Source organism: Lepisosteus platostomus, chromosome 24 (genome assembly GCF_059453375.1).
Source record: "Lepisosteus platostomus isolate fLepPlt1 chromosome 24, fLepPlt1.hap1, whole genome shotgun sequence".
In the NCBI taxonomy this organism is placed as follows: domain Eukaryota; kingdom Metazoa; phylum Chordata; class Actinopteri; order Semionotiformes; family Lepisosteidae; genus Lepisosteus; species Lepisosteus platostomus.
The window spans coordinates 18,250,943-18,267,963 of record NC_142634.1 but is presented as its reverse complement, the minus strand read 5'-3'; the positions used below and the strand labels follow the sequence as shown (position 1 = coordinate 18,267,963).

Genomic DNA, 17,021 nt, shown 5'->3' with positions numbered 1-17,021 from the left:
TGTGTACTCACCACCTGCCTCCTCAGCCACTGAAACTTATTTTCAAAACTGTGACAAACTATAACTTACACTCCAATTCATTTTGCAAACACAAAACTCAAATGACTGAACATACAGTCCAAAGAACATTGTACAAATATTACAAAACTTAACATTAATAAATCCTAAAAGAGCACACCCAAAACTTTATTGTGCTCTAATTACAATACTAACAACAAATATTTATAACATAACAAACATTGCAAATTAAACCACTTCAAATACATAGCATTCAAATTAAAAAAAAAATTTGCAATTCTGAATTCTCACATTAGCTCATTTGAAAAAATGAATTCTCACAAAACCATACAGTACAGCTTAAAACAATGAATGAATAACAGTCATTACAAATTTCAGAGCACACAAACTTTGTGCTCATTACAATACTAAACTTCATAAAAATTGGCAACATAACATTGAGCCCTAAACAATTTAAAATACCTTAAATACAAGTTTAGTTATTCTTCATACAAAAAGATTGACAAACCTTTTCACCATCATAATCAAATTCCTTACAACCATAGAAAACACCACATTACATGCTAAATGATCCCACATTCACTTACTCAAAACAAGACAGAACATGGCCATATTGTTCTAAGGTTAGAAGCAAAGTTAACCCATAACAAACTAACAAGCCAGATCTACTGAGATAAAACCTATCCCTAACCCCCCACACACAAAAATAGGTACTTATCACCTGCTTCTTCAAACTATGAGTGTTAGACATTACAATTTACATCATGTTAAAAAAACAATCACACACTGTTCTTTAAAACAACTTGCATTCTAGCTCATTTGGAAAAAAAACAAACACAAAGGATACCTTCCCAAATCACAAAAAATATAACACACCTTAAAACAAGATTGTATAACAAACATATCCAAATTTTTTCAGTCATCATACAAATCCTCAAAGAGCACTCCCAGAAACTTTATTGTGCTCAAATTACAATACTAAACCACATCATGAAAATTGACAACATAACATGCAGTGAACATCCTTCACAATACAAAACAATCTACCATCCATTTGTTTCCATCACAATTAAGCTCTTTACAGTCCAAAAACAGACCATTCACTTACTCCAAACAATACACAGAACATATTCACTTAACATACCACAACTTTTAAAAGTCCATCACTACTTCAGACAGGCTCCTCAACTCCATCCAGAAACTTGACTTGCTTGTAGAAACTCTCAAGTTGAAACACTTGCAACAGAAAAATATCCACTCAAACACTGCTCCTGATGAGGACTCTTCAAGATGTACTCCATTTTCATCTTCAGTTCCAATAGTCAGGAAATAAAAATACATCACACCTGGAAAACAGACACCACCTCCCTCATCTGCACCACACTCCATGCACATATACAGGTACCCAATGAAACAAACATCTGCCCACCACCACCAACAAAATGACCCAAGTAGAAAAACAAAAGAAACAACTTTCAGATTCATTTACATTAAACATCCAAATAAAATACAACATTTCAAAAAATCCCTCCCCCAAAACCACACAAAACTAACCCTAACTTCAAAGCATTAGAAATACAAATTTCCAAAGTAACATTGCAATACAAAACCTAACCAGACTATTCACACTTAAACATAGCCAAATACATGCAAGGCTCTACTTACAATTACTCCAAACAACTACCCAAACTTAAATAGTGAAACAAGAAACACACACCTGCAATCTGCAAATGAATCCACACCCCAACTACAAGAACGCCCACAAAAAACTTACTCACCCAATTCCTCTTCAATCCCAGAAAGGTAGATGGACCTTGAAATGGACAGTTGATGAGTTTCCAACCATGTCAGATTTCTTGTATTACAAATATATACAATGAAAAACATGGTCCATTACACTACAAAACACTTTTGGAAAAATAAAGTTCTTTCCAATCCAACACATTTTAACAGTGTTTCTCACATAAACTCACTCAAAACAATAAACTTTTTTAATCTACCACAATTTACAGCTTTAGCTTCAACCAACTCAAAATTAAACCTCTAGCACACAAAAAAGATCCCCTCAAAGAACTACCATCACCTCATCAACATGCACACAAATAGCAGATTCCATTCCAATTTTACAGTCCACAGCAATGACCAAAAACATCCCTCTTGGAAGACAGACACCACCTCACATCTGCACATTTTACCAGTAAAAAAAAATCTAAACTTCATATTGTATGACAGCATTAAATATTAAAGTGCTTAAAAGGTAGATAAAAACAACATTACTCCATTGGATATATAAAATAGTTAATTATTATACTGTAGCTTGTGAACAAAGAACCTCTTTCAGGTTTCCATTCAAACAAAAATGTGAATTTACAAACAGCTACTTACCACCTGCCTCTTCAATCCCTGAAAGGATGTTAAACATTGCCATTTATCAAACTTCTTCAATTTCAATTAAACAACCTTGGATAAACATCCCATATCATTTAACAACATGAAACCACATCACCAAACACTACAACTTAATACAATATTGTACAACAAAACATACTCACATCTTTTCAATCACTAATACCCTGAAAGAGCACACCCAGCAACTTTATTGTGCTCAAATTACAATGCTAAAACTACAACAAAGTGACAATACACCAGACATTGAGCATTAAACAACTTCAAAAAATCTTGCATTACAAAGTTTTGAAAATACAATTTACAATTGAGAACACTGTCCATCACACTACAAAACAACTTTTCAAACATATTCAAGTTCTTTAAAGTTAAAAAAGGAGACAAAGTAATTTCCCACAAACTTACTCAAAACAATAAAAGATCACATTTATTTGATCTACCACAAATTTAATTGCTTTTAAACTCCAACTTTAAACACTCCTCCATTCCATCAAGACACATTCAAAAGTTGAAACACTGACACAAAAAACTTCTAAATTTACTCATAATGAGGCCTCTTCTACATGCACAAAATCATATGCCATTACAAATGTAGAAATCACACATAAAAACAACAGAAAAGCATACTTTTAGAATTGAATTAATAGGGAATATAATATGGAAACATAAAAAAATAACAATAAAGTTCAAGTACTGTAGCACAAACAGTACTAAAAGACTTTCTATTGATGTGTACAACTGTTTCACCACTGTGCTGTCACCGTCTGTAGTGTGATGTCTTAAATAACTGACTTAAATAAGTGTGAGATTGGGTGCAATTGCTATGAGTTTTTTTAAACAAATAAACATTTCTTTTCAAAACTAAAAGAGCAAATCTTAATAGCATTATATTGACATCTTTTACATTTCTAAATATCACATGTTCACACTGTATGAACACAGCGGTACCACAGGGTGTAGGGCGCAAACCCACGGGAGTCCGAGAGCACAACATTGCGGGATGGGATAGCCCTACACTGAGGACATTGAATTAAGTGGAGGAGAGTGTAACACCTACAGCCACCATTGCAGGTTTTTTTTGTTTTTGTTTTTTAATTTTTTAATTTTTTTTTTAAAAAGCTACATACAGGACTCGCTCAAGTCGCCCCACCTCATCCCCTGCATGTGCGAGTTTTTTTTTTCCGTCGGAAGGAAAGACAGCTCTTTAAGACCATGCGTTGATTACCGCAGCCTTAATGCCATTACAATCAAGAATCACTACCCTCTGCCCCTTATCCCTGCAGCCATAGAAGCCATCAGGGGTGCCACCATCTTCTCTAAACTCCATCTACGTGGTGCCTACAACCTCATTCGCATCCGCAAGGGCAACAAATGGAAAACTGTTTTCGTTACCACCCACGGTCACTATGAATATCAAGTCATGCCGTTCGGCCTCGCAAATGCTCCTGCGGTCTTCCAGAATTTTATGAACTACATCTTCAGGGACATTATCAATCAGTTTGTTCTGGTCTACATCTTGATCTTCTCCAGCTCTCTTCAGGAACACATCACTCGCGTCCAGGAGGTCCTCCATCGCCTCATCGACAACAAACTGTATGCCAACGCGGAGAAATGCCTTTTTCACATCTCCAAGGTACAATTTATAGGCTACATTATTTCTCCACTTGGTATCAAGATGGACCCTGCCAAGACAGAAGCCATCAAGGACTGGCCCACCCCTAGGAACTTGAAGCAGATTCAACGCTTCCGGCAATTCGCCAACTTTTATCATCGCTTCATCAGGGACTTCAGTTCTGTCACTGAGCCCATTACCTCCTTGATTCGCAAGGGTCCCAGTCAGGGTAAGTGGACTTCTGAAGCTGACTGTGCTTTTCTCCGCTTGAAGTACCTTTTTACCTCTGCTCCACTTCTCCACCACCCTGACCCTCTCAACCTTTTGTCTTGCAAGTGGATGCCTCGGCACACAGAGTTGGCGTCATCCTCTCCCAGTGCCATGGGGACAGGGGCATTCTGCATCCCTGTGCCTTTTTCTCTCAGAGACTGTCTCCTGCCAAAATGAATTACGACTTGGGTGACAGGGAACCACTCTCCATCAAACTCGCTCTAGAAGAGTGGAGACACTGGCTGGAGGGGGCTCTGCACCCCTTCACCATCCTTACTGACCACAAGAACCTGGCTTACCTCCAGTCAGCAAGGCGACTTAACCCCCATCAAGCTTGATGGTCTCTATTCTTCACCCGATTCGACTTCTTCATTACCTATATACCCGGCTCTAAGAATATCGAGGCAGACGCCCTATCCTGCCTGCACAACCCCCCTGATTCTGAGAATTCCCCTGAACCCATTGTTCCCTCCAATGAGATCATTTCCGCTATCCGCTGTGACATTGAGGACCTTGTGCACCGCTCTCTCTCCAGCCAGCCTGTACCACCCCAGTGCCCCCCGGATAAACTTTTTTTTCATGACTCTCGATTCACCAGACATCTCATCACACCTCTCTCTCAAGACCGACGTGGCCGACTATATTAAAGCTTGTCCGACCTGCGCCATCGCCAAGACTCCTCGCCTCAAGAGAGCCAGTCTCCTTCAACCCCTCCCTAGTCCCAGGTCACACGTCTCCATGGACTTCATTACTGACCTTCCCCCAAGTCAAGGCAAGTCTGTCATTATGGTCATCGTCAATAGATTCTCCAAAGCCACCCACTTTGTGCACCTTACCTCGTTACCTACTGCTCAGGAAATGGCTGACATCTTCGTCCTTCAGGTCTTCACCTCGTATTCCATCTTTCACCCTTTGGATTTCTGGACACCTATTCTCTCAGCACCGCATAGGGTCCTAACACCTTTTTACAGCAAGTCCCTAGTGACTTCAGTGACAGAACAGTGAGCCTTAAGATGGACCCCACAGGCTCTAATTTTCCTTCGGCGCTGCTGGCAAAGTACTCAGGCACTGGACCAGCTCAGCTCTAACGTTCAACAATTAGTTAACTTTGTCTCCGGGTCTGCCCCCCAGCCTGTCATTTCCCACCCACCCCGGAACCCCATGCCTCCTCCCACCCTGGACCGATTCGATGGCAATCCGAACATGCCAGGTTTACCTGATGCAGTGCTGGGTGGCTTATAATCTCCGTCCAAACTGCTTTCCTACGGATAAAGAATGGATTGATTTTATGGTAGCCTACCTCTCTGGCCGGGCCCTGTAATGGGCTGCGGGTCTCCTTACTAGGAATGCTCTGGAAGCCAAGATCTCACAGTTTCAAGCACTGTTGACCAACTTCAGACAGTCCCAATCCTATTTCGCCACCTCTCGCCTTTCAGTCCTATCGCAAGATGCAAAGCCTCTCCAGAAATACATCACAGACTTTCGGGTTCTGGCCTCCCAGCTTGCTTGGAATCAGGAGGCCCTCATTCATCAATTCCGCCGGGGTCTGTCCCACGCTGGAGAGCTTTGTTTCGCTGGTCGTAGAGTTAGACGTCCACCTGCAGCAACGTAGGGCTCTAGCCAAACCCCTCCCATTCCTACTCTGGCTACTCCCCCTTCGGTCTTATTCCTGAAGAACAGAGCCGCCGACTCTGAGGGATGCTGTCTTTATTGTGGGGCCCCGATCACCTCAGAGCCTCCTCTCTAGTCCAACCCCTTCGCACCACCCATCCCCCTGCTAAGGTCAGTATCCATTCTCTCAGTCCTTCCACATCCGGGCTCTCCCTCCATGCTACTCTTTCCTGGGGCAGTTCTCGGGAACCCATCTTGGCTTTTGTTGATTCAGGTGCTGTGGGCAACTTTCTAGACTCCAGTCTCGCCACCTCTAAGGATTCCCCTGCTGTCAGTCTCCCCTCTCATCCACATACAGTCCATCGACAGCTCCTCCCTCTCTCCGGGATTGGTGGAATGGCATACGATCCCCCTCTCTCTGCATATTGGTATTACTCACCAAGAACAGATCCAGCTCCTCCTCATCCATTCCCCATCTCTTCCACTTAATCTTGGTTTTCCCTGGTTGCAAGTACACAATCCTCGTATTTCCTGGCTTGCCGTGATATCACTGCCTGGAGCCCTCGCTGCATTACCCATGTCAGGGAACCTATAGGTAGTATAGGAGGATCCTTATGCGTGACCGGAATTCCACAGAACACAGAGTAGCAAAGGGACGATCCGAAAGACGAAATCCAAAGGCTGGGTCGATTAGGGAGGCAAAGGGTTTGGTAACGAGAGATATCCAAAAACAATCCAAAAGTCAAAATCCAGAAGGCGAGGTCAAGAGGCGGAAGCAGAAGATTCTAACGGGAGATCAGTCAAAAGGCTAGGAAACACACACTGGAGAATACTGCGAGAGGCTTCTCAGTAGTGAGCGTGGGAAGGTGTGTGAGGGGAGTTTAAATACTGAAAGGAAAGGGGTGTGATTGGATGATTGCTTAGGGAGTGAGAATTTGAGGAATCTGATGCATGTGAGAATGTGATGGGTTCAATCAGGGATGAGATTGTGAAGCAGAGTTTCCCAGAATGTAACGTCATTTGCGAGGGAAAGTGTGGGGTGTGACAGGGACAGAACGGCGTTTGAGGTACAGTGTGGGGCGTGACAACCCATTGTTGTCAACTTCCCCAGAAACTCCCAATCACCCTCATCTCTCAAGATATCCCATCCACTATACCCCCTGCTTACGCCAATCTTCATCTGGCAGTTTGTAAATAGAAAGCACTGTCTCTCACCCCACATCACCTTTACAACTGCCCAGTCGATCAAAATCCAGGTACCTTACTTCCCAGTGGATGCATCTACCCTCTCTCTGTACAGGAATCCAAGGTCTTAGAAACCTACATCCAGGACTCTCTGAAATCAGAATTTAGTCACCCCTCCGCCTCCCCTGCCTGTGCAAGTTTTTTGTTGGTAAAAAGGATGGCTCCTTAAGACCATGTGTGGATTACCACAGGCTTAATGCAATTACCGTACAGAACCATTACCATCTGCCTCTTATCCCAGCCGCCAAAGAATCTGTCCGGGCCGCCACCATCTTCTCAAAATTTGACCTACGTAGTGCCTACAACCTTCATCCGCATCTGTGAGGGCAACGAATGCAAGGCGGCTTTCATTACCACTCACAGCCACTACGAAAACCAGATCATGCCTTTCGGTCTCACCAACGCTTCGGCTGTTTTTCAGAATTTCACAAATGACAGTTTTCGGGATATTATTAAATCGGTATGTCCTGGTCTACCTGGATGATATCTTGGTCTTCTCCAGCACCCTTCACAAACACACAACCCATGTCCGGGAGGTCCCTGGTCACCTCATTGAGGACAAGTTATTTGCCAAGTTGGAGAACTGCCTTTTTCATGTGTCTAGGGTGCAATTCCTAGGTGACATTTCTCCACTTGGTGTTCAGATGGACCCTGCCAAGATGGAAGCCATAAGGGACTGGCCCACCCCCAAGAACTTGAAGCAGATTCAGCACTTCCTGGGTTTTGCCAATTTTTAACGCCACTTCAGTTCTGTCGCAGCCCCCATTACCTCCTTGACCGCAAGGGCTCCAAGCATGGCAAAATGGACTCCTGAAGCTGACCTGAAGCACCTTTCATCACCTTTTCACCTCTGCTCCACTCCTCCACCACCCTGACCCCTCTCTGCCTTTTGTCCTGGAAGTTGATGCCTCCTCTCACAGAGTCGGAGCTATCCTGTCCCAACGTCATGGGGACAGGGGCGCTCTTCACCACTGTGCCTTTCTCCCGAAGATTGTCTCCCACCGAGATGAATTCTCTGGGTGACAGGGAGCTACTCTCCATTAAACTCGCTCTCGAAGAGTGGAGACACTGGCTGGAGGGGGCCCTGTATCCCTTCACCATCCTCACCCATCACAAGAATCTGACCTACCTCCAGTTGGCAAGGCGACTCAATCCCCGACAAGCCTGGTGGTCCCTGTTCTTCACCCGATTTGACACTCTCATCACTTACACTGCTGGCTCTTAGAATGTCAAGGCTGACGCCCTTTCCTACCTGCATGATCTTCCTGACTGAGAAACCCCTTAAACCCATTATCCCTCCTCATAAGATTGAGGCCATCCGCTGCAACATTGAGAACCTCGTACGACGCTCACTGTCCAACCAGCCCGTACTCCCCCCCCAGTGCCCTCCGGATAAGCTTTTCGTTGCTGACCAGGTCTGCTCCGACATTCTCCGCTGGGGCCATGACTCTCGCGTTGCCGGTCATCTGGGGGTTCGACGCACCATCTCCTCTCACTTCTGGTGGTCCTCCCTCGAGACCGATGTCACCGACTGTTAAGGCTTGTTCCACTTGTGCCAGGATCAAGACACCTTGTCTCAGAAGAGCTGGTCTCCTTCAACCTCTCCCTATCCCCAAGCATCCCTGGTCTCACGTCGCCGTGGATTTCCTTGCTGATCTGTTAAGTAAAGGCAAGTCTGTCATTCTTGTCGTTGTTGATAGATTTTCCAAAGCCGCCCAGTTTGTTCCCCTTACCTCGTTACCCACTGCCCAGAAGATGGCGGACGTTTTCGTTCATCAGGTCTTCAGACTCCACGGCATACCGACTGATATAGTCTCTGGCAGAGGCCCTCAGTTTACGTTCCACTTTTGGAAAGCTTTCTGCAAGGCTCTAGGGACCTCCGACTCCCTCGCCACCGGCTATCATCCCGACGCTAACGGCCAGACCGAGCGTCTGAGCCAGGAGCTTTTAACCTACCTGCGAGCTTACGTTTCCCCATCCCAGGATGTCTGGAACTCTCTGCTACCTTGGGTCGAATACGCCCATAACTCCCTCTACTCCTCCTCCACCGGCGTCTCACCCTTCCTCTGCTCCTTGGGGTATCAACCCTCACTCCTCCTGAATAGCAGCCCCGACTGACTCGGATATTCCCTCCATCTGTCAATATACGTCTTCTCTCTTAAAACTCTGGAAAACAAGCACAGAAGACCCTTTCCCAGGCTCCAAAGGGGACAACTTGTCTGGTTATCAACCAAAAACATTCCATTACGCCAACCCTCTGTCAAGTTGGGACCCCATTTTGTCGGCCCTTTCTGGGTTGTTTCCAGGATCACCCCGGTTAGCTTTTGTCTTGCTCTCCCCCCTACCCTTTGAATCCACCCAACCTTCCACGTTTCTCTTTTAAAGCCTTATCACCGTCTCCCCTCTCTAGACCCCAACCTCGGCCGTCTCATCGATGGCACTTCCACCTTTACCGTGAATAAGATTCTGGATTCTCGCTGGCACAGGGGGCAGTGCCAGTACCTAATAGACTGGGAAGGATACAGTCCCGAGGATAGATCGTGGATTCCAGAACGGGACATCCTGGATAAGTCCCTCATCAGGATCTTCCGTCAGTCTACGGCATCCAGAGCCGCCCGTGAGCAGGGGGGGGTACCGTCACGAACCGCACTCCCGCGTGCACCTTTCCGCATCAACACCTGCACCCTAGTTAAGCAATTAGCACTGCTCACACCCTCTTTCCCATTTAAACCCTCACTCACTGTTGAGATGTCTTAGCCTTTCTCTTGTGCGCTTACCTTACTGAACTGACTTCTGGATACCGACCCCGTTTTGTCTTCAGCAACGTCTTCATTTTTGTCTCACAGCTTTTGGATTTGGATACCTCACAGACCTGACTACTGGATATCCGATTGCTCTGTCCCCGGCTTTGTCTTCATTTCTGTTTTGCAGCTTTTTGATTTGGACACCGTACCGACCTAACTACTGGAAACCCGACCTAGCCTGCCCATTCGACCTCGTATTCTGTCTTTCGTCCTATGGATTTCTGGACACCTATTCTCTAAGCACCGCATAAGGTCCTAAAATCTTCCCCCCCCCCCCCACAAGTCCCTAGTGACTTCAGTGACATTTAGCCAGTTGTGGGTCAACTTCAACATCTGTCCAACTGTTTTTGATCATTTAACTTGAGCTTCTTAAAAAAAAAAAAAAAAAAAACAGAAAAGGGTCCTCAGATTAAAATTAAGTATTACATTAGCTAGATTGAGTGAATGGCCTCCTGTTGTTCATAACCCTTTTAATGGTTTTAGGGTCCAGGCACTATTGATAAGTAAACCGCTACCCCACACTGCACAGCATAATAGCTATATTTGAAAACAGTAATGAAAAGTATCTTTTCTCAGGATAACTCCCCTCACAAAGAACGCCAAGTAACAGTTTCAATACTCCCAAAACGCAGTATGTCTTACAAAACTGTTAACTTTCAGAACCAATGTGAAACTGAAAAGACACAGGAAACCCAGAAATTACTGGAAGCACTCCCCATCCCAGTGTATTACCTGCAGTGTTCTCTTAAAAAAAAAAAAAAAAAAAAAAAAAAAAAAGTTTCTCAACCCAAAGCAAGGTTGTATAACGTGAGGGGGGCTGTCTGGTGTGTAAATGCTATTGAGTCATGAAGACCCCCTATTCCAGTATTACCTGTAGTGTCATCTTCAAAAAAAAAAGTTTCACAACACAAAGCATGACTTGGAAAGTATAAAACACTTACTTGCAGCATTGTGCAGCTGCTAATAAGCTGCCGAGTAACAATTTGAATTTTCCTGCTGTCAGCAGTATTGTGTATATAGTTGACCCTTACCTGAATGAAAACAGGACATAAATAAAGGGTTTCAGAAATCAAACAAAGCTTAATTCCCGTGCTTACAGTCTTGGTAATTGGAGGCTGCGCTGTTCTGCTTCCTATGGTGATATAGGAGTTTTTCCACAAAGCCGTATTGAGCAGTATTTCTCACATTGTGAATGTGTGTACACAGCGCCCCCCCAGGTTCCAGTTAGTGCATAATTAGGCATTAATGAAAAACCAGAGGTTTTAAAAAAAGAATTAGCTCACTGATGTTTTACCTGGAGGCTTTGAACACTTTCAAAAGTCGTGGTCTTTAAAATGCATTTGTTTGAAGGCTTTCTGCACTTCCCTTCCAAAGATATGGACAGAAGAGTAATCCAGCGTGGTAAAAAAAAGGCATAAAAATGACAGTGAAGGCTGTGAAAACAGTCACAATGTACTTTGTACACACAGCCAGTGTTTTCGTAACTCAAGGAGGTTTCGTGAAAAAGCTACAGGCATGCCAATGTAATCATTTTTTTTAAAATAACTTTTAGAAAAGTTTTAGAACCATAAAATAGCAGGAGAGCAGAAAAAGACCCCATGCAAAGAGGCCGAACAGGGAGTTAGCCCGGGCTCAGCAGTGCAAAGAGTTCTGGATTGGCATATAGAAACCTTTTGTCACGGATGTCGGAAAGGACGAACCATGGAATGGCAGGAGAGCAAAAAGACCCCATGCGTAGGAGCAAGACGGGGGTTAGCCTGGGCTCAGCTGTTCAGGAAATGCCGTATAGAAACCTATGCCCTCAGTTAGCGGATGTGGGGCAACCTGGTGCTAGGCAGATTTCAGGACATCCAAATGTCAATGCTGAGTGAGTAGCAGAGCAGAAGCAGGAAATAAATGGGCTACACAACAAGACAAGAATAATCACAGGGAACTAGGAACAGGAGGAAAGTAGAGTGCCATCTAGGTGTACTGGGTGTGACACCTATGCCCTCAGGCCACGGACGGAGCAACGACCTGGTGCTAGGCGGGTCTCAAGATATCCGAACATCAATGCTGAGCGAAGTTACCCAGAAATATATAGCCCCTGGGAGAGAGAGAGACACCGGAAGGAGAGCAAAGCACAGGAAACTAGGGACAAGACAGTAGGAGCATCCTGCAGAGGGCGTGACAGTACACCCCCCCCCCCCTTCATGGGTAGCTCCTAACGTCCATACAAATAAGTGAGCTGCACAGCACTGGGGAGAGGAAAAACCTCATTTAACTGAAAGGAAACCTCCAGGAGTCCACGGCTGAGAACTGCCCCCTCCTTCAGGTAAAAAAAAAAAAAAAAAAAATTGAGTAGAGGAAGGGGGGGCTGGACTGGGCTCTGGAGGAGCAACACAAAAAAAGGCAGAACAGACAAAATCAAACAACAAAAATAAACCCTAATGGAACAGGGGGAACAATTAACACATAGGGTTATGGAAACCCAGACCAGAGGTGGTGGGAGCTCGGAGCCAGGGAGATCAGAGTGCATGGGAGCCCAGGACAAAGTTAAAACATGCAACAGGTGGGGCAACCTGGTGCTAGGTGGATTTCAGGACATCCAAACGTCAATGCTGAGTGAGTAGCAGAGCAGAAGCAGGAAATAAATAGGCTACACAAAAAGACAAGAATAAATCACATGGAACTAGGAACAGGAGGAAAGTAGAGCGCCCTCTAGGTGTACTGGGCGTGACACCTATGCCCTCAGGCCACGGACGGAGCAGCGACCTGGTGCTAGGCGGGGTCTCAGGATATCCAAACATCAATGCTGAGGGAAGGAGAATAAGTTACCCAGAAATATATAGCCCCCGGGAGAGAGAGACACCGGAAGGAGAGCAAAGCACAGGAAACTAGGGACAAGACAGTAGGAGCACCCTGCAGGGGGAGGGACAGTACGCCCCCCCCTTAATGGGTGGCTCCTAACGTCCAAACAAATAAGTGAGCTGCATAGCACTTGGGGGAGGAAAAACCTCATTTAACAGAAGGGAAACCTCCAGGAGTCCACGGCTGAGAGCTGCCCCCTCCTCCAGGGTATTAAAACTTTATTGGGTAGAGGAAGGGGGGGGTCAGGTAGAGCTCCAGAGACTTGCCAAAAAAAAAAAAACAACAAGCACAAACCACAACAGAATTAAACCTGGGAGACCATGAAGGGGAAACCGGGAAGTGAAAAATCAACACCAAGCAAAAAACAAGAAAAAAAAAACACAGACTGGGCAAAACATGTTCAACATTCTATCACTGATATTGGAATGAACAACCCAAGGAGAGCCAGGCAAGGAGCCCGCTTACAGACACGGATGTCCGGAGTGATATCCGGCAATAAGAATAGGAAAGCCAGCTCAACATTCAATCACGGAAGCCAGGAGAGACAACCCGAAGAAAGCCAAGTATTCAGAAGTGTATGTCGGGATGGCATGACACAGACTGACCCGCTCACAGGCTCGGAAGTCAAGAGTAGCATCCCACGAATAGAATATCAGAACTGAAAAAAAACTACATTCATTAATACTATTAGTAATATCTTCAGTAAATACTGATGGATAAAATATTTATGATAAAGGTAGGTTGTGTGCTTTTGTCCAACTGAGCAATCTTGCTTTCATCAAATATACCCTTTTTAATGTTGGATGATTAACATGCTGTAATACACAGATTAAAGTCTAAAGAATATACAACTTAAATTCTTAATTGAATAAAGATTGTCCCTCAGCAGTGATCGGGATTCAAAACTATCAATTTCTGGTGACAGCTCAAATGCTGGACATGCAAGGTTAAGCTTTATGAGCTCCACCTGGTGGTTTTACAAGGTGATTCCGGGTACTATTAACAATCTAATTTGCATACAGTCAATTGCAGTATGACACGAAATTGCGCGTTTTGATGCAACACGCCCACCGCGTTGTACCACAGCGTACCCAGCTCGTTTTGAATGGCTGCATCTGTACAAATCGAAACAAACCGACCCCCAAAACTAACACCTCCCTTCCTGCACAATACCCCTTGCTAAACTAATGTAATTGTGCACACTTCCATCAAGAAAAAACAAACTACCTCCACAATCGTAGAGCAAATAAATGCTCCAATTTCAGTTCTACATTGTATTGCATGACTCTCAAAAAAATACAATACAAAGCAATAGAAATTCCAAAACATGAAAATTGCAAAGTTCCAACATAACACACAACCAAAACAGGCTATTCACATTGAAAATTAAAACTTTGACTTAATTCCAAAAGTCAAAAAGAACATAACCAGCACATTCACCTAATAACAAACCATAACAACCATCAACATAAATTGTTAGTGTAATAAGGGTATCATTAAACATCCAAATATATACAGGGCTTTACTTTCAATGACTCAAAAAGGTGTGAATGGTGCAATTAGCCAAAGAGCTTACCACCAGGAAAACAATTGTTCAAAACAAAGTTACTTCAGATATCATTCAGCCAAATCATATCAGAACATCTTCAATGTCCACTAGAACCAATAACATTATAGCCATTGAAAATAAGTGAAGCTCCAACTCTTCTCTGAATCCAACATGGCCTCATCATTCACAACCACCCTCACTGTAAATCAGCATACCTTACTCCACAAATTCAGAGTACTAATCTAAACAATGTTACAAAAACATTCATATTAAAAAAAGCAAAATAGACTAATTTCCACATCAGCTAAAATGACAAAACTGAAAGCTCAAAACAACCATTAACATCTAAGCATGTTTCAAAATACTCATATTTAAGCATAAAAAAGGATAACTCCTAACCTTTAAAAAAAAAAAAAACACCACATTCATCATTATCCAAAAAGCTCAGTGCAGCCAACCTGAAGCTCCTCCTCACTTTCACATCAATAGTATTCATACTATCTTTTTAAGTTGCCCAAGTAGAGCATCATGTGTAACGCACAAACTTCACATTGGCACCCAGGTTATTTCCATCACCATTCCAAAAGCCACAAAGTCAAAATTGACTCTCCTTCATTATTCCAGTCACTTAAACATTAGACCCACAAAATACACCAACAGCAACATACTGAACCTCCAGTACAACCTTCACAATTCAATAAGCTTTAAATACCACACATAACAAAACACTTGACCAAATTAGTCCCTAACCCTTTAACTCCTTCTCCCATCTAAAAAGGAAAAACAATTGTGTAATTATTCCAAATGTCAACTTCCCATCAAAACAGTTTAGGCATACAACAAAAAGGAGTTACACACCACAAACACATATCTCAATTTCCCCAACTCAATGCTTGCCTAAACACTGAACCGGATCTAAAATACTACCTATTTGCCAACTCAATTTACATTCTCTTACCTGCCACCTTTTTGAAAACAATCATCCAAGACTGTAATGTCCTATAGCCTTGACTGCTTACAAAAACCAATGAAAATTAACAAATTCAGGTCCAAACAGGTTTAAATCCTTTGAAATCCTACCACCCTTTGGAAAACCCATTTACAAAGAACCTTATAGAACACAACCCATGGCTGAAAACATTTCAATTCAAAGAACATAACCCTCACAAGTATAAACATCAGATTTCAGAACACATTAAAATAAACTAAAGTAACTTTTCTTCCATATCTCCAGAAAAAAAACTCTAGTTTCAACTGATTATAGTACCATTAAACTCAACAAGTACCACAAACCTTCCCAAACCCACATTGCACAAATATTATCCCCCCCCCCAAAAAGCATAAAAAACACCCACCTTTCTCAGTCTTTCGGCTAACACAGCTGCAAGCCAAGACCTCCTACCCTTACAGGAACCAGAAACAGACTGACTACTAGACCCAAGGCTGCGTTTTTAAAACCCTCATCATTAACTCAGAAGTGTGGCTAATTCACCAGGAACCTACCACATGTCCTCAAAATGGTCAATTTGCAAAGCCCTATTGTTCATAATGTGACACACACCTGTTTCCAATGACTAAACAAGTATTAGCCAGCCCATCTACAGATCCAGCCATTCAAAATGCACCGGTGATAATGTGGGGGCTACTTAGAGGTTCAGGATCTGCTGGGTAACAATTGTTTTTTTTTTTTTTTTTTTTTTTTACAAACAGTTGTGGGACTGCACTACTTTGTGGAACATTTGGACAGTCTTTAGAAGACAGTCAAGTTTCAACTAAATATGTTACCTTTCCACCCATCACATACAAAAACCCTTCCCAAACTCACAGTACAAAAATATTCTAAACACCTTCAAAAACTTCAACTGTCAACAACTTCAACCTACAACCTTCTTCAAATTACCACCCAAACCCAACAAACATCAAAACCACTCACCTTCCATAGCAGTCTTTGGGCTAACACAGCTGCAAGCCAGGAGCTCCTACCCATCCAGGAGCCAGAAGCAGACTGACTACTAGTCTCCAAGGCTGTGTTATTAAACCCCTGATCATTAACTCAGAGGTGTGGCTAATTCATCAAGAACCTATCCCCACATGCCCTCAAAATGGTCAATTAGCAAAGCCCTATTGTTCATAATGCGACACACCTGATTCCGATGACTAAACAAGTATTAGCCAGCCCATCTACAGATCCAGCCATTCAGAAGACACAGGTGATAATGCAGGAGTACTTAAAAGGTTCAGCATCTGCTGGGTGCTGCAACTTTTTACAAACACTCAGTTGTGGGACTGCACTTCTTTGTGGAATATTTGGACAGTCACCAGAAAACGCCTGAGTTTAAATCCAAGTCAAAGGTAAGGAACAAATCTTTGCCAGTTATAGAAATTGAATTGTATACTGTGTATGACAGCATGTTAAATATCAAAGTACTTAAAAGTAAGTAGATAGAATAAAAACAAGATTGCTTAGTTGGATATATACAAATAGTTTATTATTATACTGTAGGGTGTGAACATAATGTGCCTCTTTCAGGTTTACATCGACAAAGAGAAAATCCAAATATATAATTTTATAGCAGAAAGTAAAAATAAAACAATATATAAATAATGTACACAACAGTATTCCACCTTCTTCATACATCTTTTTAGGCATCAAAAT

At 43.2% G+C, this 17,021-nt stretch overlaps 1 long non-coding RNA gene across 1 annotated transcript; it reads right to left on the bottom strand.

Moving 5' to 3' along the window:
• Positions 1-1,314: 1,314 nt before the first annotated feature.
• On the bottom strand, positions 1,315-16,366 carry LOC148641867 (uncharacterized). Its single transcript, XR_015929902.1, has 3 exons — positions 16,299-16,366; positions 1,797-1,831; positions 1,315-1,364 (listed from the first exon to the last, which is right to left on the bottom strand). It is a non-coding gene; the product is annotated as an uncharacterized LOC148641867 (long non-coding RNA).
• Between the last annotated feature and the right edge of the window lie 655 nt (positions 16,367-17,021).